Genomic DNA, 24,714 nt, shown 5'->3' with positions numbered 1-24,714 from the left:
CTGCAGTTCCTTTCACAGAAGGGGTGGGGGGCTGACAACATGTACCCAAAACCACCGGCGACAATGTTTTTGCCCCATCAGGCATTGGGAGCTTAACCCAGAATTCCAATGGGCAGCGGAGATGGCGGGAACTGTGGGATAGCTATCCACAGTGCACCGCTCTGTAAGTCGAGGCTAGCCGCGGTAGTGAGGACGCACTCCGCCGACTTAATGCACTTAGTGTGGACATACGCAATAGACTGTATAAAATCGACTTCTAAAAAATCAACTTCTATCAAATTGACCTAATTTCGTAGTGTAGACATTAGACATGAAGGACCCTGCAAATTTTCAAAGTTCTAGGAACAGTCTTGTGAAAGATCTGAGCAGAGTGCAAGCATCTGCTGACATGTACGTTCCCTGAGACACAGAGTTCTGGAAGGGCCGTGGGAGTTTCCTCTAAATCAGTCCAGTATTTAGTCCTCTGCAATGAGCTCTAGAATCTTTCCCATTCATCCAGCCACTAATACCCAGGGGGACTAGATATAAGTTCCTCTTTGTGCATGTTTGTGCATTCTCCAGCCTCTGTGATGAGAAAAACAGGGTGCCTTTAGCTTTACAAATCAAACATAGAGATGATGAAAGTCTAGGTTCTGTTTTATTCAGATCCCCAAAGTTTGGGGTATGGAAGGGTTTTGCAAAGAAGGCAGCTCTTGACAAATCCCTACTAGTTATGCATAAACCCTTGTAAAGATGTGCCTGATATCAAGACTCCAAAGCTTCCTTGACACCCACATTCGCTATAGGATAGAGAAAGGTCCCCTCCTTTTCCATTGCTTAGCCTAGTTTGAAAAAGAGCCGATGTATGTTTTTGTGATTCGTTACTTGAGAGTAAGTGCTTCCATCTGCTATCACAAAAGGTATCTGTTGATAACCTCTCTGAAGCTGCATCCATCTCTCTCTCTGCAGAAACAGCTTGGCTGGATTATGGACGGAGGAGATGCTCTTCCCAAGGGGTATTTTGCCAGTCAGACTGCAAAGGCAGGTTGCAGGTGGAATGAGTTGCTGCCAGTTGCAGATGAGGGTAGGGATTCTGCTGTACTCAGAAATCCATTCTTCACATAGCTGCTAATAAAAAGATATTATAACATTTAAACAAAGCAAGGATCAACGAATAATGACTCACCAAGTCAGCAGAATAATTGTGACTTGTTTGTGTCAAACATCCAATCTTAATTTTAAAATTGCCAGTGATGGGGAATCCACCATGACCCTTGGTAAGGTGTCCCAATAGCTAGTTACCTTCACTGTTCAAAATGTAATCCTTATTTCCAGTCTGAATTTGTCTAGCTTCAACTTCCAGCCATTGGATCATGTCACACCTTTCTCGGCTAGACTGAAGAGCCCATCGCCAAATATTTGTTCCCTATGTAGCTACATGTTATCCAGTCACCTCGTAACCTTCTCTTTGTTAAACTCAGTAGATGGAGCTCCTTGAGTCTATGACTCTACAGCATGTTTTCTAATCATTTAGTCATTCTCTGGATCTTCTCTGAGCTCTCCCAATTGAGTTGTGGGCACCAGAACTGCTTCCGGCAGAGCTTGCACCAGTGTCAAATACAGAGGTAAAATAATCTCTTGAGCCTCCAGCCCCTGTGATCCATTCATATGCTAACCAAATCGCAATGGGCTTACCTTCATTTAGAAGAGTGGGTTGATATTACCAAGGGATAAGTCTCTGGAAATAGGGAATTATTCATATTGTAGGTTTCAGAGTAGCAGCCGTGTTAGTCTGTATCCGCAAAAAGAAGAACAGGAGTACTTGTGGCACCTTAGAGACTAACAAATTTATTAGAGCATAAGCTTTCGTGAACTACAGCATCCGAAGAAGTGGGCTGTAGTCCACGAAAGCTTATGCTCTAATAAATTTGTTAGTCTCTAAGGTGCCACAAGTATTCCTGTTCTTCTTTTTATTCATATTGTACTATTTGTATGTATCTGTTTGAATGTTATTGAAAGTTGGTGGTAGTCAGGTGCCTGTGTAGGCTCGTTTCCATTGTTGAAAATCTCCCCTGAAAAGTGATGCAAGAAAAGCAGGGCTCAAATCTATTTGTCCAAAGCAGCAGAGACAACCCTTGTGAAATGTACAGTGGACATGCCCTCATAAGACACTGCTAATCTCCTGCTCAGAGAGGAGGTCTAGGCCATTACATACATAGGGGGGCCCTGACCTGGGAAGGGTTGAAAGGACCATGCTAGGGAGTCCTTGGTATTTCTGTCTAGTGGCTCCCTTTGGCTGACCCAGGAACAGCTGGGACAAATTTCAGAGGGAACAATTTACTCCCTTATTTACTGGGAGGAACGTCTGGAGAAATGGTCTGAAGAAAATAGGATGTAATTCAATAAGGACAAATGCAAAGTACTGCACTTAGGAAGGAAAATTGAGTTGCACATATACAAAATGAGAAATGACTGCCTAGGAAGGAGTACTGCGGAAAGGGATCTGGGGGTCATAGTGGATCACAAGCTAAATATGAGTCAACAGTGTAACGCTGTTGCAAAAAAAGAGAACATCATTCTGGAATGTATTAGCAGGAGTTTTGTAAGCAAGACACAAAAAGTAATTCTTCTGCTTTGCACTGATTAGGCCTCAACTGGAGGATTGTGTCCAGTTCTGGGTGCCGCATTTTAGGAAAGATGAGGGCAAACTGAAGAAACTCCAGAGAAGAGCAACACAAATGATTAAAGGTCTAGAAAACATGACCTATGAGGGAAGATTGAAAAAATTGGGTTTGTTTCATCTGGAGAACTGAAGAATGAGGGGGGACAGGACAAGAGTTTTCAAGTACATAAAAGTTTGTTACAAGGAGGAGGGAAAAAAAATTGTTGTTCTTAACCTCTGAGGATAGGACAAGAAGCAATGGGCTTAAATTTCAGCAAGGGCGGTTTAGGTTGTACATTAGGAAAAACTTCCTAACTGTCAGGGGGGTTAAGCACTGGAATAAATTGCCCAGAGAGATTGTGGAATCTCCATCATTGGGGATTTTTAAGAGCAGGTTAGACAAACACCTGTCAGGGATGGTCTAGATAATACTTAGTCCTGCCACGAGTGCAGGGGACTGGACTAGATGACCTCTTGAGGACCCTTCCAGTCCTATGATTGTATTATTCTATCCCACAGAGCCACCTCTGCCCCCATCTTCCCCCAGAAATTCTAGACCTTTCTGGGGTAGTTCAGAGATGGGGCCAGGCATCTGCTGTAGACTGTCTGAGCTCAGTTGAAGACAATAACCGTTGTGTTTGATGCCAGTGGTTTCCATCAAAATGGAAAGTTCTATGCACACTGGAGACAGGGCAGAATCTTGTCTAGTCTGGCCCCTCACCGTGCCCAGCGGAGGCTGGACCTGTGCAGTGTACAGGGCTGGAAACCGGCTGCAGGTATTGAGCCACTGCTGGTTAAAGAAACCGTCCAGTTTGAAACAGACCCCAGACTGTCCGGTATTATTTTGGAAATAGTCATTTTACAATTCTCAGAGTATGACGATGACAAACTGACGGCTCCTAAGGAACTGCTGACTTCCCCATTGGTTACTGAATTCTGAATAAATGATTTACAGCTTTGGAAAGTCAGCGTGATGCTTGAGGACCAAGCACTCTGAGATGCTATTGATTGTGCAGAGACATCTATGCCTTTGGTTTTGCTGGCTTGTCGTTGAGACACGAATGGAAGAGAACTTTGGCACAACTGAAAACCTGAAACATTTGAGAAATGTTGGGGTAAAACGAGAAAAAAACAACTAACTGACACCTGGCCCAGGGAGCGGGAAAAAAGATTGCCCTTCCCCTTGGGCATTGTATTGTCCTCTCTCCCCCCAAAGGTAACTCTATGGCTATAAACTTAGTTGCCAATTAGAATTTTTATTAGACCTATGCATTTTTTTAGACCTATTAGACCAGGGGCCGAAAGGGCTAATGTGATTTTGGGATGCATAAATGGGAATCTCAAGTAGAAGGAAGGAGGTTATTTTACTCTGTATTTGGTACTGGTGCTCCTGTTGCTGAAATACAGAGCCCAGTTCTGGGCCCCTAATTCATATGGAGAGAAGGAAATAGTCACACTAGAACCGTCGTGTCTCTGGTATTCTATTTTATTTCCACCTATATTTAAAACTGTTTTGATCTACTGCTGTCTCTCCAGTTTGCAGCCATGTGGCAGAGGGTACTGCAGACAGTCCAGTGTCCCACTGAAATTGTCTTTCAGACTCCAGCACTTGTAGTCAACCCTACGTCTGTGTGCAATGTGGAACCTGACACTGCAAGCAGCTCACCTGGTTGAGGGATTTGTTACAGATTAGCAACTCAGAGCGGATCTGGGGAAAGAGCCTCTGGGGTTCATCAGCTTTTCAAGCAAGCTTGGTCCCAGTTTATGGCTTCTCATTAAACCATGCAAAGTTTGTGGGTCTGGGACTTTAGTTGTGAATGTCGGGTTTGTCTGAAAGCAAACTTCAATGAAAAGAGTTCCTTGGGGGGATTGAAATCAAGGGAAACATTTGCATAAACTCCTGTGAAGGGAAAATTACATGTTTTCCACTGCTCTGGTCAATACTCATTTCCTGATCTCTGCAACGATAGATGGAGTATTAGCAAGAATAAAAATAACAGCGGTTAGCTGGCAGCCCACTGGGCCAGTCCCTGGCAGTGGGGCGATTTTGTAATCCCTCAGAACCAGTGGAAAGTATTGTGTCTTTTTCATTTTTCTGCCGCAGAAGGAAGGAGAAAAGAAATTCACACACAGAAGGAAAAAGAGGTAAATAGACAAAAGACAAAATAAACCCCTCTCTTAATTGTGTTGTCAGCCTTCCCTGCTTAATGGGCCCCTTTGTGGTGCCACAGCTGGATGGCTTATACTCTGCACTTATCCGTAGGGCACACAGAGGCTTGTAATCACCAGCAAAGAAGAGCAAAGATTTCTCAGCTTTCCCCTCACTCCAGGGACCCTGCACAAAGGCCATGTGCCTCCTTGGCATTAATTCTCCTCCAAAAATGCTTGTTGCTTGAGCCAGGGCAGCTGTTACCCTGAATGAGTCACTGTTATGATCCTCCTCTGCCCTGCATCATGTGTCTTCATTGGCAACTGTGCAAACGAGAGGTCAAAGGGCTGCCAGACCAGAATGGTCACATGCTTACACTCAGTCTGCAGAGAAGGAAATGACAGCCCAAGGTGCAGGGCAATAGGGAATCCAGCCTTCTGTCCTCTTAACGGTGACTAAGGAGGCGATTATTCCTGTGGAAATGACAGAGATACAGCGATTCTCAGCTCCCATGCCCAAGAGCAGGTGCTATGCGTTGCTGTGATCTCAGTTAGCCCACCACAGATCTAGACCTATAACCATGTGCAGTGGAGGAGGAGAAGATAATCACTGGTTTTCCTGGGCTGTGTCAGCACTGACACCATAGTGTTCTGAATTTCTGCTCTTCCACTACATTGTATTGGAATCTCAGCTAGACTGTGCTTCAGATTAAACAGTCTCTGGCAGAGGGCTGGGGAAATGAGCCAGAGACTCTCAACATATTAAAAACAGCACTACCAAGGGGCTGCCAGGAGCTTGTCATGAAATGAGATGAAACCCAAGGTCAAGAAGCACACAGAGAACAAATGAAATGAGAAGCAAGAGAAGAACAGGCTTGTAAATTGAAGAGTGGAGGTTAGTTAATGCAGAGCACTGCTGGTGCATCGTGGGCACCCATTTCCGGCAGAGAAAGCGCTTTGAAGGGGTTTCTCATGCCATAGTATACAGAAGTCATTCATCTCATTGACAGTTCTGATTTACAAAAATACCCCTTGTTTTATAACTTAATTCTGTTTTCCTTAAATATTCAAGTTTGGGGAAAAGTTTAGGCTGCCTAATAATTTAGAAGCTGGTTTCCCCTGGCAGACTTAGTGGCATTATGTGCTGAAAGCTCAAAAATTCACCTCCTAAAATAGTACCTGGACAGATTCGCACCATGCATGCCCAGGGGTTCTGGAAGAGCTCCATGTGGCTCGAAAGCTTGTCTTTCTCACCAAGAGAAGTTGGTCCAGTAAAAGCTATTAGCTCACCCACTCTGTGCCTCATGGTTCTGGAGCAATTCCTACAACCTATTTACCACCTTCTATAAAAAAGTACAAATATGTACTAGAGTTTGGGTTTTGAACAGCCAACTGATGTATTAGCAAATATTGCTGCATTTGCTTTCTGCAAAAAATCATTCAAGTAGCTTTGCTTCATCAAGTGCTCACATGTTATTTGTGTTGATGCTAAAACATTTTTTTACCCATTATATCTAATTAGTGCTAGCTGGAAAAATGATTTTTTTCTGTTGAAAACAAAAAGCTTTTCCAACAAAAACTTTCAGAACTTTCAATTTTGTTATGTTTTTTTTTTGACAAAAAAAATGAAAATTTTCAATTCTTCCTTGAGAAGTACATTTTCCCACAGCAGGCAGACATTTTCCACACAAAAAAACCTCCACATTTGGTTAAAAAACAAGAACAACAAACAAACAGTTTTCTATAGAAAACCAGTTTCAATACAAAATTTCCACTCAGCCTGAGGAATAGAAGATTAGGCTTGGAGGAGACCTCAGGAGGTCATCTAGTCCAACCCCCTGCTCAAAGCAGGACCAATCCCCAACTAAATCATCCCAGCCAGGGCTTTGTCAAGCCGGGCCTTAAAAACCTCTAAGGAAGGAGATGCCACCACCTCCCTAGGTAACACATTCCAGTGCTTCACCACCCTCCTAGTGAAAAAGGTTTTCCTAGTAATCAACCTAAACCTCCGCCACTGCAACTTGAGACCATTGCTCCTTGTTCTGTCATCTGCCACCACTGAGAACAGCCGAGCTCCATCCTCTTTGGAACCCCCTTTCAGGTAGTTGAAAGCAGCTATCAAATCCCCCCTCACTCTTCTCATCTGCAGACTAAATAAGCCTAGTTCCCTCAGCCTCTCCTCATAAGCCATGTGCCCCAGCCCCCTGATCATTTCCGTTGCCCTCCACTAGACTTTCTCCAATTTGTCCACATCCCTTCTATAATGGGGGAACCAAAACTGGATGCAATACTCTGGGTGTGGCCTCACAAGTGCTGAATAGAGGGGAATAATCACTTCCCTCGATATGCTGGCAATGCTCCTACTAATACAGCCCAATATGCCTTTGGCCTTCTTGGCAACAAGGGCACACTGCTGACTCATATCCAGAATCTTGTCCACTGTAACCCCTAAGTCCTTTTCTACAGAACTGCTGCTTAGCCACTCGGTCCCTAGCCTGTAACAGTGAATGGGACTCTGCACTTGTTCTTGTTGAACCTCATCAGATTTCTTTTGGCCCAATCCTCCAATTTGTCTAGGTCCCTCTGGAGTCTATCTCTACCTTCCAGCGTATCTACCTCTTCCCCCAGTTTAGTGTCATTTGCGAACTTGCTGAGGGTGCCATTAATCCCATCATCAAGATCATTAATGAAGATATTGAACAAAACCGGCCCCAGGACCGACCCTTGGGGCACTCCGCTTGAAACCGGCTGCCAACTAGACATGGAGCCATTGATCACTACCCGTTGAGCCCGACAATCTAGCCAGCTTTCTATCCACCTTACAGTCCATTCCTCCAATCCATACTTCTTTAACTTGCTGGCAAGAATACTGTGGGAGACCATATCAAAAGCTTTGCTAAAGTCAAGATATATCACATACACCAACCCTGATATTCTATGATCCTATGAAATGCGGCCTCCCCAGGAGAGTGCCTCCTTGTGGCTGGGCATGGTGCAGCACCCCCTGCCAATGGTTGCTCCAGGCCAGTGACAATCTCCCTTCCCATAACTTGGCCCTCCAGACAGGCCATGATTTAGTCTCCACCCCTTTCGGGATGACAAAGTCCAACCAATAAAAGTCCAGACATCCTTGCAAAAAGGTCCTTGGCCCCAACTCTGGGCCCTGTGGTCCTCACACCCTCTTTGCCGGGCATTCCAATGCCCTTATCCCCTGCTTCATGCCACTTTCTCAGGTGGTGATAGGGGAATCCATGCCCGCCCACTCCACGGGGCCTTCTAGTGAGCAGGCAAGGTCTGTCTAGCTCTGCCCACCCCTGCCACCTCTCTAGACTTTTTCATACCATAGCCTTTTAAACAGACCCTCTGTGGAGATATAGGCCCACATCAGACCTGGGTGAACAATGGTTTTAAATTGAGTTTGGATGTTAGCATGAGTGATAGGCCCAAATCATGTGACCAAAAAGACTAATGTAATCATGAGAAATAAGAGCTGTTTGTGTTTAACTTGTAGTGACCTGTGACATACCAGCATTATCTTATTTAAGATTTGGACTGAGGTAATAGAAATAAATAAAACATGGTTTGCTGTAAATAATTGGCTGTACAAATTTGTTGAGTCCATTTTAAAAAAATGCCTCATCTGGCCTTAGGTAAGGCATGATACCAGCAAAGGCATCACCTGTTTATTATAGGGCATAAAAAGGCAAGGTTTTTAGGGGTTTCTTTCTCAGAACTCTGGAGCCATGATGGGAAGGTATCTCCCAATCCCAATCCCATTCCGAATATTTGGCCAATATCTAGGCCATTATTGTTGCTAGGATACAGTGTGTATAGGCTTATATTTGTCCTTTGTATGTAACCAACACCAAGTGGCCTTTGGACTAATAAAGGAATGCTTGTGTGGAAAATGAGTCTTGGTAAACCTAATATATGTATGAGGAAAATGATTCCCAACCCCCTTTCCTCATCTCTTGAGACTCACCCATCTTGCAGGTTCAGGAGTCACAGGGTGCTCCCTGGGAATCCTCCACCCACCCCCCACCCCGCCCCACCAAAAAAAAAAATCCCAGCTCAGAGTACAAATGTAAACCTCCTTCTGCCCTCCTTGGGCTTGACCGTTCATTCTCTTCTGTTCCCCAACTGGACCCCTCCTAGGGCTCTCTCCCTGGAAGTCCAGATCCTGCTCTATTTTCAGAGCTCCTCACCACCAGAGCCTGCTTCACCCCCGGCTCCTGTGATCTCTCTGGGCCTTTTGCCAGACTTCTCTGTCTAAGAGAGGCTACCAGGACCAACTTCTCCCTCGACCCTCCCAGTCTCTCCATTTCAGTCCCAGAGAGTGATCACAGAGTTCGTTCCTCTGCTCCCTGCATCCCCCTTCTGCTCCACACTTCCAGCCTTCGTAGTCACCACCCAGCTCCTCCAGCAGCCGGACACCATCTCTAAGTCAGCGTGGCCCACCCTCCCGCTGCAGTGAGGTGACATAATTGGCCTCAGGCCCACAGGAAGCTTTTCACTACCTGCGTGGGGGACACACCCCATTAGGGAGCTCTACATGTAATATTTTTTTACGATGACCCATAATGTAACAATGCTGGGATGATTGATGCCCGGGCCTGTACTGAATGCAGATAGATTGGATGTGTGTTGCCATTGGTTTTACATTTGCCTCTTTCCCTGGTGGTACTCACTGCCTCAAAAGGCCGTCAAGATGTACACTCTGCTTGCATTTTAAATGGGTTGGAACTTTATTAATAAGCTAGGAAAGTGACCTGGGAAATCCTTGTCCTAGCCACAGAGAGCCCAGCGTTGCTCATCTCTAGATTAGGTTATCACAGCTCATTCTGCCTGGGGCTTACTAGGTAGACTGTCGGACTGCATCTGTCCAGTGGATTCATTCTAGCTTTGACTGGGGTGCTGATCTGTTCTCTCCCTAGAGCATGGGTGTTGGATAGCAAGAGAAGCACACCTGCCAAAAATGGAACAACTGATCCCACCCCCACTTCTGCTGGCCCCCAAACTTCAGGGCAATTGCCATACAGATCTGTATTTTCAGTTCAGGTCCTGCTAATAAAACCCATAAAAGTCCAGAGGCCTCATTTCTTACCACAGAAGGATGTGAAGCATCAACAAGGACTTCTTTCTCTCGTCACGGTAGTTCCTCTGGTTTCTATTTTTTTTAGAAGACAGCAAATAAAGACAATAGGTGAGGTTCTGTGGCCTGCAATGTGCAGGAGGTCAGATAAAGTGATCTTGATGGCCCCTTCTGGCCTTAAATCAATGAATCTATGAGAGCCCAGCAGTACAATTCAGCTACACCACCTTCATAGCAAGCTGGGTTTGAAAAACAACTGACTGTGTTTTCTCATCAAGCCCTTGGATCGGTACCCCTTCCTGCTTCTCCACGTGGGAACCAATGATACTGCCAAGAATGACCTTGAGCGGATCACTGCAGAGTACGTGGCTCTGGGAAGGAGGATAAAGGGGTTTGAGGCGCAAGTGGTGTTCCCGTCCATCCTGCCTGTGCAGGGAAAAGGCCTGGGTAGAGACTATCGAATCGTGGAAGTCAACGAATGGCTACGCAGGTGGTGTCGGCTTTGGATTCTTCGACCATGGGATGGTGTTCCAAGAAGCAGGAGTGCTAGGCAGAGACGGGCTTCACCTAACGAAGAGAGGGAAGAGCATCTTCGCAAGCAGGCTGGCTAACCTAGTGAGGAGGGCTTTAAACTAGGTTCATTGGGGGAAGGAGACCAAAGCCCTGAGGTAAGTGGGGAAATGGGATCCTGGGAGGAAGCACAAGCAGGAGAGCGCAAGAGGGGAGGCCTGTCTCAGACTGAGAAAGCGGGACAATCAGCGAGTTATCTTAAGTGCCTATACACAAATGCAAGAAGCCTGGGAAACAAGCAAGGAGAGCTGGAAGTCCTGGTACAGTCAGGGAACTATGATGCGATTGGAATAACAGAGACTTGGTGGGATAACTCACATGACTGGAGTACTGTCATGGATGGATATAAACTGTTCAGGAAAGACAGGCAGGGCAGAAAAGGTGGGGGAGTTGCGTTGTATGTAAGAGAGGAGTATGACTGCTCAGAGCTCCGGTATGAAACTGCAGAAAAACCTGACAGTCTCTGGATAAAGTTGAGAAGTGTGAGCAACAAGGGTGATGTCGTGGTAGGAGTCTGCTATAGACCACCAGACTAGGGGGATGAGGTGGACGAGGCTTTCTTCTGGCAACTAACAGAAGTTGCTAGATCGCAGGCCCTGGTTCTCATGGGAGACTTTAATCACCCTGATATCTGCTGGGAGAGCAATACAGCGGTGCACAGACAATCCAGGAAGTTTTTGGAAAGTGTAGGGGACAATTTCCTGGTGCAAGTGCTGGAGGAACCAACTGGGGCAGAGCTTTTCTTGACCTGCTGCTCACAAACAGGGAAGAATTAGTAGGGGAAGCAAAAGTGGATGGGAACCTGGGAGGCAGTGACCATGAGATGGTCGAGTTCAGGATCCTGACACAAGACAGAAAGGAGAGCAGCAGAATACGGACTTCAGAAAAGCAGACTTTGACTTCCTCAGGGAACAGATGGGCAGGATCCCCTGGGAGAATAACATGAAGGGCAAAGGGGTCCAGGAGAGCTGGCTGTATTTTAAAGAATCCTTATTGCGGTTGCAGGAACAAACCATCCCGATGTGTAGAAAGAATAGTATATATGGCAGGCGACCAGCTTGGGTTAACAGTGAAATCCTTGCTGACCTTAAACGCAAAAAAGAAGCTTACAAGAAGTGGAAGATTAGACAAATGACCAGGGAGGAGTATAAAAATATTGCTCAGGCATGCAAGAGTGAAATCAGGAAGGCCAAATCACACTTGGAGTTGCAGCTAGCAAGAGATGTTAAGAGTAACAAGAAGGGTTTCTTCAGGTATGTTAGCAACAAGAAGAAAGTCAAGGAAAGTGTGGGCCGCTTACTGAATGAGGGAGGCAACCTAGTGACCGAGGATGTGGAAAAAGCTAATGTACTCAATGCTTTCTTTGCCTCTGTCTTCACAAACAAGGTCAGCTCCCAGATTGCTGCACTGGGCAGCACAGCATGGGGAGGAGATGACCAATCCTCTGTGGAGAAAGAAGTGGTTCGGGACTATTTAGAAAAACTGGATGAGCACAAGTCCATGGGGCCGGATGCGCTGCATCCGAGGGTGCTAAAGGAGTTGGCGGATGTGATTGCAGAGCCATTGGCCATCATCTTTGAAAACTCATGGTAATCGGGGGAGGTCCCAGATGACTGGAAAAAGGCTAATGTAGTGCCCATCTTTAAAAAAGGGAAGAAGGAGAATCCGGGGAACTACAGACCAGTCAGCCTCACCTCTGTCCCTGGAAAAATCATGGAGCAGATCCTCAAGGAATCAATTATGAAACACTTAGAGGAGAGGAAAGTGATCAGGAACAGTCAGCATGGATTCACGAAGGGGAAGTCGTGCCTGACTAACCTAATTGCCTCCTATGATGAGATAACTGGCTCTGTGGATGAGGGGAAAGCAGTGGATGTGTTATTCCTTGACTTTAGCAAAGCTTTTGATACGGTCTCCCACAGTATTCTTGCCGCCAAGTTAAAGAAGTATGGGCTGGATGAATGGACTGTAAGGTGGATAGAAAGCTGGCTAGATCGTCGGGCTCAACGGGTAGTGATCAATGGCTCCATGTCTAGTTGGCAGCCAGTTTCAAGCGGAGTGCCCCAAGGGTCGGTCCTGGGGCCGGTTTTGTTTAATATAGACTCATAGACTCATAGACTTTAAGGTCAGAAGGGACCATTATGATCATCTAGTCTGACCTCCCGCATGATGCAGGCCACAAAAGCTAACCCACCCACTCCTGGAATAATTCTCTCCCTTGACTCAGCTGTTGAAGTCCCCAAATCATGATTTAAAGACTTCAAGTCGCAGAGAATCCTCCAGGAAGCTACCCCTGCCCAACAAGCGACCCCTGCCCCATGCTGCGGAGGAAGGCGAAAAACCTCCAGGGCCTCTGCCAATCTACCCTGGAGGAAAATTCCTTCCCGACCCCAAATATGGCGATCAGCTGAACCCCGAGCATGCGGGCAAGATTCTCCAGACAGAGCCTCCGGAAAAAGTTCTCTGTAGTAACTTTTAATATCCCATCATTGACCATTGTTATTAATTACCAGCAATGGCACGTTACTGACCTTTATTAATGATCTGGAGGATGGTGTGGACTGTACTCTCAGCAAGTTTGCAGATGACACTAAACTGGGAGGCATGGTAGATATGCTGGAGGGTAGGGATCAGATACAGAGGGACCTAGACAAATTAGAGGATTGGGCCAGAAAAAACCTGATGAGGTTCAACAAGGACAAGTGCAGAGTCCTGTACTTAGGACGGAAGAATCCCATGCACTGCTACAGACTAGGGACCGAATGGCTAGGTAGCAGTTCTGCAGAAAAGGACCTAGGGGTCACAGTGGACGAGAAGCTGGATATGAGTCAACAGTGTGCTCTTGTTGCCAAGAAGATTAATGGCATTTTGGGCTGTATAAGTAGGGGCATTGCCAGCAGATCGAGGAACGTGATCATTCCCCTTTATTCGACATTGGTGAGGCCTCATCTGGAGTACTGTGTCCAGTTTTGGGGCCCACACTACATGAAGGATGTGGAAATATTGGAAAGAGTCTAGCGGAGGGCAACAAAAATGATTAGGGGTCTGGAGCACATGACTTATGAGGAGAGGCTGAGGGAACTGGGATTGTTTAGTCTGCAGAAGAGAAGAGTGAGGGGGGATTTGATAGCTGCTTTCAACTACCTGAAAGGGGGTTCCAAAGAGGATGGAGCTCGGCTGTTCTCAGTGGTGGCAGATGACAGAACAAGGAGCAATGGTCTCAAGTTGCAGTGGGGGAGGTTTAGGTTGGATATTAGGAAACACTATTTCACTAGGAGGGTGGTGAAGCACTGGAATGTGTTACCTAGGGAGGTGGTGGAATCTCCTTCCTTGGAGGTTTTTAAGGCCCAGCTTGACAAAGTCCTGGCTGGGATTATTTAGTTGGGAATTGGTCCTGTTTTGAGCAGGGGGTTGGACTAGATGACCTCCTGAGGTCCCTTCCAACCCTGATATTCTATGATTCTATGATTTAGGAGCCCAGAGGTGAAAACTAAACCTGTCTTTCTGAACTGAAATATTTTAAACTTGTTCATGTCTGGAAACAAAATCAGATTTTTGTTTATAATGAAATGAAGAGTGATGTCTATTTCACAGTCTGACTGCTCGAAAGCATTAATCCCCATGGCTGCAGAAAGTTATTCAATATCAAGGAGAGCTTCAGCCCTATATTTATTAAAGTCAGCAACAAAGGTCAATAAGGACACTGGAAAAATCACGTAGACGGCACTTGTTAATGTTATCCAGGAGAACTGTTTGAGCACAGGAGAAAGGTGACCGTGCATCAAAGATCATTTAGTAAAGTTAATAATCTTGGCATTTCATATGTTGTGGGGGTTATAGGCTGAAAGTGATCTGAGTTGCGAGAGCATTAGCTGACACTCCAGAAGCTGAACATAATTATTATAAGAGGCATCCAGTACGTTCCTCAGCTCCGCACCCGAAGCTCCAGGCACTGTCATACATTTTCTGTCCATTTATCCATGTTCTGATGTTGATGCCCATCACGGGAATATCTGAGCATGGATTTTAGGTTTTGTATTTATGGTGCCAGGGAAAGTGACTTCGATTAATCATTTACATGGAAATAAAACAAGGAAAAACAACCTGTAACACAGCACATAGAATTATAATCTCATCACATTGCTTTATGGTGTCATCTGGCAATTCCCCTATAATGGATTCGGTGAGTTTTTCTACTCCTTTCGTGAAAAGATTTATCTGGCTGATTTCCTGCTTTTTTTCTATTCATACATTATTCATACACATAATTTAATTTGTATTAACTTGTTTGTTTAACACTTGTGTGAATGTATTTGAGGCAAAGGGTTTTTCTCGTACTATTCATGTTACCTGTCTTTGGCTCTGACTATTTATTATCCACGGTGTGTGACTGGTCGCCTGATTCCCAGGATATTATTTCCTCGGCACTCTCTGACAAGGCACTGAAGCACCGTCAGCAGAGCCGGGGAGCAATTCCAGCACTAGTAGTGAGCAAAGCATAGACCAGACAGGAGCCAAATGCGGATTTGCCTGCAGAGGAACCATTCCCCAAACATTTGCCTGAACAAAACCCCATTTGCATGTGTCTGTGGGAAAGCAAACAGAAGGGGCGCAGCACGCAGGGATGAGCGGAGCAGCGATTGGGAATTCAAACCAATGTTCAGCTCTGCACATGACGAGAGAGCAAGGGCAATAACGCAGTTTGTAAAGCACTCGGGGAAGGGACTGTCTCTGTCCAGGGACTAGCACAATGGGGCCCGGACCTGAGTTGGGACCATTAGGTGCTACCACCCCACAATTAATAAATCCCTGCCATCTGACGTTCCAATCAGAAAGAAGCACAATACAAAAATAACCGGCTATATATTGAATGGATTGGGACTGGCAAAGGGATAGATTTTAGCATGCAGTTGTTAATGGGTGACCGTTAGCTGGGGTGCCATACATTGGGTCCTGCTGGACAAAGTTCACATCCCTGTGCTATTTACCAGTGTAGGTTCTCTGGACTCCTCTGGGCAGGAGGTCACACCAGCTTCTGGTGGTGAGGGTCCCTTTTAGTCTTAGAATCTGTGAAAGAGAAGAATAAATGTCCAATAACAAGTCATTTGCCAGGGATGGCTCCGCTCCTATGTATGTTTGCACCTGCGACCCAGCTGAGCCATTCAGAGCTCTGGTAGTGGGATTTCTGCCATCGGCGTGACTTCCAGGGCAATTCCTACAGGTTGTCTTTCCCTTTTGCCTCAGGGTTTGTTCCAGGCCAACTGAGCAGTGGTGCTGCTGCCTCCAAAGAAGTCACCTGGGACACCACCCAGAGTAAACGTCCTGGCTGTGCCAGAGGATAGCAAAAAGTGAACATCCAACGAGAGACCAAGCGAGCGGGAAGGTAATGCGCAGCCAGTGCAGCTCTTCCACGGGAGCATTCAGCAAGTCCCCCACTTGTCTGTCACCTCCGGATACAGGTTTCGTCTTCACCAAGGGAGCAGCACAAGAGCCCGTAACTAGGAGTTATATGGAAAGTTTAGGAGAAGTGTACTAGAACTCAGCGCGCTCCCACCGTGAATACTAATCCATGTCTAACTGAGGAGGTAGTGAAGCTATAATTGTCTCGCTTCAGTCTGAAGCCAGTGGTATTATAGATATCAGCTGAACAGGCCAAAAGGTCATCACAATGTACAGTGTTCTTTCAAATGCACAACGGATATTTTTAAAACAGTTTTTTTGGAAATGAAACAGAAAATCTTTCTTCTGAACTGTTCTTGTACAGCCGTTGATCGCAGTGAACGAGTTCAGAGACAAACGACTCAAATAAAAGTAGGAGGTGACCGTTTCTGTCACTGGTTAATTTTACCTGCCCTCCAAACAGCCTTTGGAAGAGGCTACGGGCACTCAGTGTAGCAGGTGCCATAGGAGGAATGTTGAGTGTGGATGATGGTGACTCTCCAAATCACACGCTCTCTTCTTGGGTTGAGACGTCCAGAGCAGCTTGGAGGATTTAGATACATCTTCCATTAGTGGTGAGGGGAGCACCCAGTCCCCTAAAGCCGGGGTAATCTCAGCCTGGGAGTATGGCGCTCAGGCCAGCTGGGCTCACTGGTATGTCACAGCGTTGAGTCATGGCAAATGCTGCCTGCTGTGTTTCAGGCTGGGCCTTCGGAGCAGGACTAATCAGCGGAAATTACCTCTCTCCTCCCAACCCCGGGCCGTGGCAAACTAGATCCTCAGGGATACACCAACCAGGGAGGCTCGGACGTGCACTGGGGTAAGAGTTTAGGGGCAGATCCTCAGCTGGTGTTAAGTGCGATAGCTACCTGCAGTCAGTGGAGCTGTGACTCTTTATCTCAGATGAGGATCTGCCCCTAGACAGCCACACTTGTAAATCTTTGGGTGCCAGGACTTAACAGGTCCCTCCTCTCTGACAGCCACCAGCACTGTGGCCACTGGTCCTCCATCCTTTACAAGCCCTTGCCTACTTTCATCTTCCTTCAATATGGGGCTGTCGCCTCTTTCACAACAGGACCCTGGGCCTCCAGTTCTCCCTTCCTGCTGCACCCTGTTTGCTCCACTTGAGACTTCTCCAGGCGTGGCTGAGCTCGGTGCATCAATCAGCCCCTGGCGTATGTCAGGGAGTAAGACACTTAAAGGGGAAGTACTCGGCCAATGGAGATAGACAGATTAGTGACCTGCCTCTAGTCAGAAAGTGAATCAGGGTCAGAGCCAAGATTAGTTTTTGGGGATCCTGACTCAAAATCCTGTGATCAAACAAGACCATGCCTTGTCCAATGTCAGAGTCCGCAGGGCGTTCTGGGCGCTAGAGGAAAGGATCTGCCCATCTGTGAGGGAGCAAAGAGGGTAATTAACCATTGGAACAGGATGCGTGGGGTTCTGTATCCCTTGAAGTGTAAGTCCAGACTTGATGTCTATTCTACCTCGCCCCGAAGTACAGGAACCCTTGGTGAGGTTCTCTGGCGGTGCTATGGTGGAGTCAGACCAGATGATGACACTGGTCCCTTTTGGTGCTACAAGCTTGGCTCTATAAACCATGGGAAAGCCAACAGTGTGTTGGGGTCTTGGCCAGGTCTCTGGAGAGAGCTGGGAATTGGTAGGCAGCAGGTGCACTGTGGAGTTCTCCTTCCCCACACTGCATCCGAAGAAGTGGGCAGTAGCCCACGAAAGCTTATGCTCTAATAAATTTGTTAGTCTCTAAGGTGCCACAAGTACTCCTGTTCTTCCCCACACTGTTCCTAAACTCTGGGGGGTGGGGTGGGGGGAACCTCTTCTGTTGGGAAATGAGTGGCAGAACGTCCGTTAGGAGGGTGTTGGCCACTGTCTCCCCCAGCCTGTGTGACTGGGGTGAGCTGTTCTGCCATGACAAGATTGGATCCCGATTAGCCTGAACCAAAAGTGGGACCAACATTCCAGGTGAAATCCGAGCCCGAGTGAAGTCAATGAGTTTTGACATTGACTTTAACACAGCTGGGATCTCACCGTCATTCACCGATGGTTGGTTGTCAATGGGACTTAGTGGGTACAGGGTCACACCCTACCCGTAGCTGTTCCAATGCATACTGGACAGGTGCTGTGTACGGAGCTGCCAGCTACTCATCCTGACAAGCAGACAGACTCTGGAGCAGCTAGCACCCTGAGGTAACCGCAAATCAATGGGCTAAAAGCTGTCATTGACATTGCATTCAACAGGGCATTGCATTTTCTCTGTGCTGAAAGTTTGATAGCTCTGGTCCTTTGGAAATATACAAAGTACGCTTCCTACTTTTCTATGGGGAAAGCAACTATTTTCAAAGGCTAGCTATTGGCCTTCAAAAAAGTCCAAAAGTCCCACTTATCTGCCAACAATGCCAGATATTACATTTTTGATTGTTTGTTTTTTTCAGTATATCTTGTTTCACATAATACGTTAATTAAGTGACATAAAATAGCTTCCATTCTCATTCATATACTGTTTTCCCCATTTTTCCTCAGTAAAGGGGTATTTGTATTTTCTTCTTAAAATAGGCCAAAATCTTAGTAAAGAAAACTGCCAACACTTCCCCAGTGCCTTTTATATTCCTCCTGCTCCAAGTACAGGAAAGTCAGTTCTATGCATTTATAGTATTTTATTTCATTGATGATAATCCACAATATACCATGAAACACCATGAGGCAAATTCTTTGTTGGGGTAAATCACCAGAGTTTATATTTATATAAAAATCATTATATATTTCTGACCAACATATGAAACTTGAACTGAAGGGACCAAAAACCATTAGAGAACATTATTTTCAGTCAAACCTGACATTACTTTTTGATATTATAACTTCCTGTCTAACTTCAGGTAAAAGATGCAAATTCAACTTCTGCTATTAGCCCCTCTGTATCCTGATTATTAAATATTTAGGCTTTCTGTAGCTTCTCTCTGTGTCTAGGTTATTAAAGCTCATAAAATTAGCAATAGTTACTATATGATCAACTCTTGGTATTAAAGATAAAGTGGTTTTAAATTTTGCTTCTTTATTGGCTCTGCTAGTCTAGTGCCATAGAGAGAGTTTTTGCTACACAATTTATATTAGGAAGTTGAATTTATACCTGGAAGTGATCTCCATCTTCTCCCATGCTCTTTAAAAGCAGCACACCCGAGTTCTGATATGGATCAGAACACTAGGAAAGAGCTATCTCTAGATCTCTCTGTAGATATGTCTCCTGCCTAGAGTTGCTGTCATTTGCTCTTCGCATACTGATTATTCTCCAGACAGATGATGCTCTAATTTTGTCACTCATGTGGGACTGATCCTGAGTATACGTGACAGGCGCCATCCTGGCCACCTTACCAGGGAGTGCACTAAAGGCAAAAGTCTCTACGGCTTGAGCTAACGAGGCAGGCTCTGAGACAGAGTCACACTCGAGGAGACAGTTCATCAGACACTGCTGCGGGCCTTCCTGCCCTTTTTCCTGCTCTCCTGGGCCCGTTTCTCTGGGTGGGCGAGCACTCTTTTACAAATAGACATGAAAAGTGCCGGACGGCTTTTCTCCCTAGATCCCCAAGGGCTGACCCTGAAACGCTTTGGCAACACGAGTTCGCTGGACACAGAGATTCCACTGGCATCCTGAAAGTCAGGCACAGCTGACAGCCGGGCATGTGATTTGCCTCTCACTTGAGTTACATTGGGAGAAACCTCTCAGCAGCTGGAGCCTCGAGGTGGTATGCTACTCATTCATCAGTCCCTGGGCATGAGGATCACAGCCCCGCTTTGCTACCAGAGGAATCATTCTGGGTTTGGGTGGTTTGTCAGTAGAACAGTATTTGAGCAAAAGCTCCTTCGTGCTTTGTACCACCTTTCCCCGTCCCATTGTGCTAAATGTAGCGGGAGTTCCAAACCAAAGGGAAAGTCGCTATTTTGACCAGGAGGTCGACAAATGATCTTCGGTCTCCAACCCGGGTGCATTCGTTTGTACAATAGGTTAAAGTGAACATAACAGGGTGGCCCATGTGAAGGTGGCCACCATCACTCCAGAGACCAAGTGCTTGCTCGGCCTGCACACATCGGCAGCTTTAAACGGCTTAAGCTTTTATCAGAAAAGAGGGGGTTGTAAATGTGGCTAGGGACACATTGCACAGCTTACCTAAAGTGTGGCCCTTTTCAAAAGTATGCCCTTAATATTTATTTCAATGTTTTTGACAAACTATGTACTTCAGTATTTATAGATGTAAGAAATTAACAAGGCCAGTGCGGATCAACGCTCTCAGTCCCCTGATATTTCAGTTCTGGGCTTTTCCAGAAGTAAATTGCAAAAAAAATATGGAAGCTTTGAGATGTATGAAAATGTGCATTTGGGACTAAAATAAGATCACAAAATTCATTTACCCTATAATCTTAGGCAAATGTGAGGCCAGGTCCCCAGAGTTGGAGACAAGTGCAGAGCAATTCATATTTGAATATAGATTAAATTTTGTTTGCTTAACTTGATAAGGGAAATTTTTCATTCTCAGTTTTGAAAGACACGCATAGACAATTTTCAAAATTCACTGGCTAATTGGTTCAAAGTCAGAAGGCACAGAAGTAGAGAGCTAAATCTAATAAAGAATTGTATAATAAATTATTAACAACTTTCTCATCCTCTTATATGATCACAGATATGTTAGGTCCAAGGAAAATGGAGTATAGAACAGGTTGTTTGGCCAGCTTAGCCAAAGTTAGGCTAACTGTAGTTGCTGGGCCATTCCTGTCTCTCTGTGAAACATGAGGACATGCTTGCTTGGGCTTCAAAGAATGAGATAAAGGGGGGGACCATATTCTTGTACCAAATGTACTAGGAACGGTTTGTTTGGACATATGGAGACTTGCAGTCTCCACTCCCTGTTTCTGTTCTTAACTCCCTACTTTCTCCTAGTTTCTAGTGCATGACGAAAAAGCTGATAAGAAGCTGCTGAGGAATCATGAACTGTTTGTACTGTCAAAGAACATAGATATGCATGAATATTAGAAGCTTTTAACTAGTAAAGGAGGGGATTGGGTTGCTTTAACTATGACGCGACGGAACTGTCTATATAATCTCACTAGTTATTGTAATCGTGGCTGGTTCTCTCTGGAGATGGGCCGCTCTCTATTGTTGTGTGCACTCTTCAATAAAGAGCTTGTATTGGACCTTGCTGGTGTTGCCTGTCTCTCACTCTGCGGTCAGACAACGAACCTTGCCGTCTGGGTTAAAAAGTCCCTGACAAATTTGGCGACTCCGCCGGGACTCGTCTGACTCTCCGGTGCGGGATCAGACTCCGAAGCAACGCAGCGCACATCCTCTGGCTTCAAGGAGCCTTGCCCGGTAACCTGATCCCTGCATCGGCGATAAGGCGAGTTCTGTGAACCAGCTGAAGCCCGTAGAAACCCAGCAATGTCCACCTACCCGTTGAGTAGGATCCAGGTCTTCGGGGTTCGAGTCCCTGGGGAGGTCAGGTCTTCGGGGTTCGAGTCCCTGAATAAGGTAAGCGATCGCCATAAAGGGGTTAGAGTCCCCGGGAAAGGGGTTAGAGTCCCCGAGAAAGGGGTTAAAGTCCCCGGAGAGGGGTTAGAGTCCCCAGTGAGGGGTTAGAGTCCCCAGTGAGGGGTTAGAGTCCCTACAGGCTAAATGGGACAGTTTGGCAGCAAGTGCCCGGGGGACGCCCCGTTGTCTCTGGTACTTAGAAATTGGAAGGAAATCTCTGGAACAACCGGTTTGACTAAATCTAACTGAGAAACTTATGCCAAATTCAATGGCCTTCCTTTACTACCCATTTGTTCCCAACTAAAGACTGGCCAAGGTGCAGAACCTTTTCTGTTGACAGGATGGATTCCCTCAGGAATATCCTGGTTGATCTTAGACCGGGACAAATGGATTATTTATTTGTATGGTATAACTATAAACCAAAAGAAAAACTGCTTTCGGCCCCAGCTGGCTGTGAAAAAATATAGACAGAGGCAAAGCAAAGGCAGTACAAGTTACAGTGCTGAGATTACATTTGCAAAGCTTAACTATCCAGTGAGATCCAACAGTCTGCCTTTGAGACCCTGGAGCTGGCGTGGTTTGGGGACGCTGAAGAAGCCACAGGCAGCCGGACTGGACTGGAATCACTGAAAGAGACATTGCAGGAGACCCCAGGGTGTAAAAGAACAGCCCTCCCAAGAGTGAGAAGTTAACTCTACAGTTGCTAGAGAGAATTAAGCAGTGAAACTTGGTAAGAATTTCTGTAAGTAATCCAGGCAAGAAGTTATTTAAGTGGAATTATTCGACTATGAATACGTTAGTCTAATTTGCTGAAGAACACTCCTGCTGTGTACAATCTGTATTTTATAAGTTTAAGATAAATTGGTATTGTTTAAAGTTGCAAAACCGAGAATACTTTTGCCAGGCACAGGAAACTAGTCTTGTTTAAGGTATTTAGCATTTAATCCTTAAAGTGACTTAATGCTACAAGAGTTAAAATGTTTTAAATAAAGACCAAAGGTTGTGGCTGCAGCAGGGTAGTCAAAGCCAGAAGAATAAAAGATTTAAATTTGTTTTTGGGTAACAAAATAGTAGATAAAAGATCTGGTAAAGAGATAGAAAGACAGTGCCCCTGGCTCTGTGTGGTCGAGTTGTCACTTTGCTGTGGGTGCATGGAGATTTTGTAAGCATAAAAAAAACAGTTACACCTTGTGTAGAAATTGATGTGGCTAGTGTTGTAGAAATTGAATTGTGGATAGGATGTGCATTTTCCCCAGAACATGTGCAGTGTATATTGTAATAGAGGTAAAAGAAATGCAAACCTACCAATATAGGTTGTGTTGTCTTTTTCAGATCACTGTGCATTTAAAAGCAGGAGTTAGAAGTAAAAGGCAATCAAAAGTCTAGGAAAGTTAATTGTGTCCTTTTTTAAAGTAAGAATCTTTAAGCTGTGGATAGCTTTGGATCTAGAAGCAAGCCAGAAAGCATCTGTATTAATGCAATTTTCCAACTAATAACGTAGAAGCCACTGAAACCTGGGCTGCCTATGAAACAAATACAAGGAAATATGGGGTAATTCCTCAGTTTTGCCTAAAATCAACAAGAGTATGTGTATATAAAGGAAATATTTTAAGTAAATAATGTCTTTCAAATCATCAGAGAAAACGGATACCAGCTGAACAGCATTCAACGTACCATGCATTTACTGGTACAATAAGAATTATTTTTGTGTTCTATGTCCTGTCTTGTGGTGTTTGTCTTGTGGCCAGAATTGTTGTGTTTAATATTTTCATAAGACAGTCTAGTTCAAAATTAAATAAAAGGGTTAAATAAAAAAGCAGATACTTGTTTTATTCAACTTGAAATACAAAGTGTTTGGATAAATCAGGAAAAATGTGATATACTAAAGTCTAATACATTTGCTTAAGTAAAAAAAAAAAAAGCTTTTAATTAAAAAAAATGTTGTTAAAATTTGCATATCAACAGTCTTTGGAAGCAAGGACATGGAAGGTTAACCCATTCCCCATATTGCCCATGGGATCCTTCTGGCTATCTCAGATTTCTAGCCAGAGGGCTGGGGAGGGAGGAAAGCTATTGGACACCAGAGGTTGTACCGAGTGGACTCCTCAAAGGTGGGTGTGCTCGTCCTGGTTTGTTGCTCCAAAGCTCTGTATAGAAGTTATTTTACTGGAAGGGTGTACATGGCATACATTGAATAATAAGACTAATGTACTGTATAATGGCAATGTGTATGTGTTCATTGTTGAAAAAAAGTGTATGAGTGAAAAGTGAAAGTTTCCTTTGTAGGTTAAAAGAAGCCAAGAAGGGAAGAAAGAAAAAGAACAGAACGAGTTAACTAGAAAAAAAAATAGCTAGCAAGCTCAGTCTAAAGATAAGATGCTGGCCCATCCAAGGGCACTGTCCACAGCTAAGACTTGGCTGACAGCCAAGAAAAGGGGGGCCTGAATGTGCCCAAGCAGCTGTAAAATCTGCAAAACACTGCCAGGCATTAATGAAATGTGTTAGGTTTTTCTCACAGGTAAAGAAGTGCTACCTAAAGACCGTAGCAGCCCTGCCATTCATTAAAACCAGGAGACTGAGTCTACGTAAAGTCCATCAACGAAAAACTGCTTTGGCTCCACACTGGAAAGGCCCTTTCCAAGTCCTGTTAACCACCAACACCGCTGTGAAGTGCCAAGGACTGCCTACCTGGACTCATGTTTCTCACTGCAAAAAGACCCCTCCACCTCGGGAGGACTCTCCGACTGATGATCAGCCTATTCCTCCTTCTAACTCTGCTGTGCCTTCTGGACAGCAGGGAAAAGAAAAAAAAGACAAGGTGAAGTGCTAGTAACCTCTCCTTTGTCCACTGACAGACCTACTGTGCCTTTGGATTTTTTTCTAAAAGAAGCAAAACCCATTACAGGGTGATGTGCTAGTAACCTCTCCCCTGTATGATGCTGAACCACACTGTTTCAAAAAAAAAAAAAAAAAAAAAAGAGAAGAAAGAACACTCGCTCCATTGAAACCACCAAAGTCCAGGAATTCCTGACTACAAAAAAACATTAAGAACTGACCCTGGTAAAGAAGCAAAGAATTATACACTGGCAGGAAGAAACTTGTGGGACCCATGCTTGGGAATGTGGTTTTGATTGGATTTTGGGGTTTATTCTACAGGCTGCGCCCTGTGTTTTGGATAAGTCCTTCAGCATGTATTGCCCTCCCTAATTGGATTTTAAATGCAAAAGGGGCTGTATTAAATTAGCACAACAGAGGGCTTGGGTTATTTCCTCTAGAAAGAAGAGAGACTTG

The 24,714-nt window shown here is 45.2% G+C and overlaps 1 long non-coding RNA gene across 1 annotated transcript in view; it reads right to left on the bottom strand.

Annotated features, from left to right (window-relative positions):
* LOC128837189 (uncharacterized) overlaps window positions 1-19,147 on the bottom strand; it is a 35,510-nt gene extending 16,363 nt beyond the window's left edge. Inside the window, exon 1 of the long non-coding RNA XR_008444917.1 lies at window positions 19,033-19,147. This is a non-coding gene — a long non-coding RNA (uncharacterized LOC128837189). The remainder of the gene's footprint in view (window positions 1-19,032) is intronic.
* Window positions 19,148-24,714: the final 5,567 nt, after the last annotated feature.

The sequence above is a fragment of the Malaclemys terrapin genome, chromosome 4 (assembly GCF_027887155.1).
Source record: "Malaclemys terrapin pileata isolate rMalTer1 chromosome 4, rMalTer1.hap1, whole genome shotgun sequence".
NCBI classification, from domain to species: Eukaryota; Metazoa; Chordata; order Testudines; family Emydidae; genus Malaclemys; species Malaclemys terrapin.
The sequence above is the reverse complement of the archived record's forward strand: the minus strand, read 5'-3'. Positions and strand labels throughout refer to the sequence as shown.